The 4139-nt window shown below is 38.1% G+C and overlaps 1 long non-coding RNA gene across 1 annotated transcript; it reads right to left on the bottom strand.

The window, feature by feature from the left end:
- Positions 1–483: 483 nt before the first annotated feature.
- On the bottom strand, positions 484–2918 carry LOC138035980 (uncharacterized). Its single transcript, XR_011129798.1, has 2 exons — positions 2866–2918; positions 484–2440 (listed from the first exon to the last, which is right to left on the bottom strand). It is a non-coding gene; the product is annotated as an uncharacterized lncRNA (long non-coding RNA).
- Positions 2919–4139: the final 1221 nt, after the last annotated feature.

Genomic DNA, 4139 nt, shown 5'->3' with positions numbered 1-4139 from the left:
CAGTGACACACACATTTTGACGTCAACTGTGATCTATTACTGAACAGACGCACGGGCAACACGGCCGAACAGCCCAAACGTTGTTAAACCGAGTCGAGCCAGTTAGAAGTTCACCCCACTGTTCTTGCTTATTATAAATATATCTAGCTGATCTTATGAAAACCGGGTCATCACCATACAAATGTATCTGTCTTCAAATTACTAAGTCAGACAGTCAGTCAGCCATGGAATTAGCCGAAATCAAACAAGTTTCTTTGATTGACGGAAAAACGAAAATCTCAGCCTAATGTTTGCCGGATATTAAATTTGTCTTATATAGCCGGTTCAACATAACTCTCTTGAATGCTAGAGCATTCAAGATTTATATTTTGCTGCCTTGCATGAAACTAAAAAAAACTCATGAGCTTTTCGTAGCTCGGGGAACTTCACTTATACTTCAAATAGGAAACTGCTAACACGGTCATAGACAAAGCAAAAGCAAAATTGTCTTATAAATCATGAGCTGCACATTTAATGCAAATTTCTTTTGTTTTACATGTTCTGTTCGATTGATTTTCTGCGTTTAAATGTATAGCACCAAAATAATCTAAGGACAAGAACTCTGGATGCAAAAATGTTGAATACGTAGTTCACAATATTCTCGTAAGAAATTGTAAATGTGATTTAACATTGCCCCGTCTTCAGGCTTATAAACTTTACGCATCCACCATAGTGAAACCCGACAAATTTCTTTGTTGTGTGTTTTTCTCCTCTTTTTTGGCCTTGACCGTGCAAAAAACACAATAGTTGTTTAATCCACACTGAGGAACTAACCAACAAGAATGTGTTGGTTACGTAAATCATGCATAGTGTATGAGTCCAAAACAAAAGATTGTGCACGGTCGTGGACATTCCAACCTAAAACTTGGCATCTTTGTTTGCTACTTTGATGTTTGCCGAGCTTCAAAACCAGTCCCCTCTACTAACTATGCATCCACTAAGGGTCTGTACTAATTATTTTGTCATTATGACACAATGCTCTGTCAAAACATACAGTGTTGTGAAAAAGTAATGAGAACGTAATTCGACGAAATTCGCGAATTTCGGGGCTTTTCGACGAAAAATGGCGAATTTTTGTCCAGCGCGAAAGTTCGCAGAAAATTCGCCGAATTTTCGCAATGCCTATTGTTTAAGTTTTCGAGCGAAAATTCGCTTTGACCGAAAATTCGTTCCAAAATTTCGAGCGAAAATTCGTTCCGAAATTTCGAGCGAAAATTCGCTTTGATCGATAATTCATTCCGAAATCTCGAGCAAAAATTCGCTTTGACCGATAATTCGTTCCGAAATTTCGAGCGAATATTCGCATTCACCGACAACTCGCACATGTGTGGAATGAAAGTCGAAAGGCATCGTACAGTGCTCTTCCCTGGTCAAAATAATAATAACAAAGAAGCTGCGATCACGCGAGGCTTTTAAGCTATGTGTTTGAGTCTTTTACTGCTAAGTTTCTCATCGAATGGAAATGGAACCATTGATGTTTTTTTCACTGCGGTGACTTGCCGGTGCATGACAAAAAGTTAAAAGTTATCCTGAAAATTGGTAAGTAATACGTATAAGACAATAAACACTTCTGGTGTAATACAATTGTAGACCCGGGAACCATTTTTTTTTTGCCGCTGTGACGCTACAAGATAACACACGCCAGCTCTTTTATGTTTACAGGCTTTGCATTGTTGACAACAGTTTGTCCTCACAACCAAAGGATTTAAATTGCATATGTTTTGTCGAGTCTTCTCTGCCGAGAAAGATGAATAAAAGCACATTACAAAGGGCGAATTTTGTAGAGAATTGAAACGGACACAACTACTGAACTATTTCCAAAATACATGTACTGATCATCAAAGTGCTGTCAAAGTGACTGCAGTTGTTTACAAACTGAATAGCCGATCGATATGTGATCGATGTTTACAAACCACACTACGAAATTTCGCGTACAACAAGCGAAATTACGCTTTTGGTTTTTTGCGCTGGTCTCGAAAATGCGGCGAATGTTCTCTCTTTGTTTTTAGAGCGAATTTTCGCGCTGGGCTCGAAAATGCGGCGAATTTTCTCTCTTTGTTTTAGCGAAATTATGCTGGAAACATCGCGAAACGACGCTCGAATTTTCGAGCGAAATTTCTTCGAAAGTTCGCAGGGACAAAGAACGAAATTCGCGCATTTCGCTCTCATTACTTTTTCACAATACTGTACATGTAGTAACTGATTTCACCCAGCCTTATGAGCAAAGCCAACTGCACATTACAAGCCATGGTGTAACTAATAAAACTGCTTAAATTCGGATCCTCCCAAGTGATAGTAAATTTCTGCCTTCAAAACTTGAACTCGACGTAACGACAGTAAATCACTTTCTTTTTGCGTTTTTCGAGGTCACAGCATATTCCTTGCGGAGATCAAAGTCTTGCTGCCAGGAAACAAAAGGAGATGAAATTAGTCTAGCAATACAAGATGTATCATATATCACAGACAGCAGCTTTCCTTTGAAGTTCGTGAAAGAAGACTTGGGTACAATACGATAGCAATAACCCCGGTTATTGTTGGATGTTTTGGGGCTAGTATGGAACAGTTAGTAAAATATGTTGAGAAACTGATCTTCGCACTGCACTATAATGATGGATTATGATGGTACATCTGAATGAAAGGCAAATCAAGGCAATAAGTAGGGCTTAGGCCCGTGAACAAGGGTAATTGTACATAGGTTCAATAATGCTAATGACAATATCAATCACCAAGACGACCATGATGACGATTTCCGCTTTTTTTTTTCAAGAGCTACGATTTCTAAACCACACGCAAAATATAGTAGGGAATGGAGAGGTAGACACCTACCTTAGAAATAGCATCACCAGCATACAGGTGTCAGATATTTGACGTGTTGAACTGCGGATAAAAACAAGTGTTTCAGTTCAAGAAAGTGCCTATAAATTTGCTTTTTATTCAATATTTTCAACGTTTTCCCCGGCCAGTTAATTAATAAACTGATTACTCCTTTATAATTAAGCTAAAAAAAACCAGCTTGATCCTAGTTTTTCCTTTTTGACTGAATGCGGTTTAGGATTGTAAAGTTGGTTTCCCATTCTCTTGACATAAAAACAGAAAAGAATTGTCGTTGGTTTCCCATTCTCTTGACATAAAGACAGAAAAGAATTGTCATGAGTCACCGAGATGATGTTAAATCGTGTAGTTACAGACACTTACAAAGAGAAATTAAATCACTTCATTACGATTGCTCATTAATGACACACAAATGTCGGCTATGAGCACGCGCTTTCAACCTTCTCAAAACGCTCAAACTTGTTCCTGTACGTTTTCTGCGTTGACTAACTGACAGGTACACGAAAAGGTCTCAGGTCATAGGTCACAGATAAAAATAAGTTCTATTTTTACGAAATTCCACTCTCAGCGAGAAGTGCCGACATCAACTTGGATCCCATCATTTGCATGTCATTGTTTCATCATGTTCCCAGTAAATCTTCAATTGCAACTTAGATGAAGATGCTTTCCGGTTCATTTGGGCCGCAATTGGCATCCCATTTGGAGGGCCTGAGAGACCAATACAAGGGCCTGAAACGAGGCTCTTGGGGGATGGGGGGCGGGGATATCCTCGCGTGTTGGAAATGACAGATAACATACATGATGTATTGCTGATATATTTTTATTTGCTTAGTTGTCATTACTACTTCCTCGATGTTTTGCTTATATTCAAACCAAGTGAAAACCTTTAAAAAGTCACAATAACAAAACTAAGTCGAATCCCTAATAGCGTAGTTGGAAAAATTATCATTTTTTCCTACTGTTCATAAGCGATTTTGCAGGAGTCTCCTGTAAGCGTTATTAATTTTGAGCAATCAAATAAGGTGTTTGGTTTTTTTTGCTCATTCTTTTTGTGGAGATGTATACAGTGATAAGCCTAAACTTTGTGATTAATTTGACATAGTCTTATTCAAACCATGAGTTCTTCAATTTGAGAAAGTAGTGCAGTCGGATGAAGAAGCGATTCCTTGTAATGTCCTCTTCATTAATTAATTCCAGCGCCACATAATTTGGTTATATTCTCTTTGTGATTTGTATTCTTTTTCTTGTAATATTTTTCTTTTGCCTGA

The sequence above is a fragment of the Montipora capricornis genome, unplaced genomic scaffold (genome assembly GCF_036669925.1).
Source record: "Montipora capricornis isolate CH-2021 unplaced genomic scaffold, ASM3666992v2 scaffold_443, whole genome shotgun sequence".
Lineage (NCBI taxonomy): Eukaryota > Metazoa > Cnidaria > Anthozoa > Scleractinia > Acroporidae > Montipora > Montipora capricornis.
The sequence above is the reverse complement of the archived record's forward strand: the minus strand, read 5'-3'. Positions and strand labels throughout refer to the sequence as shown.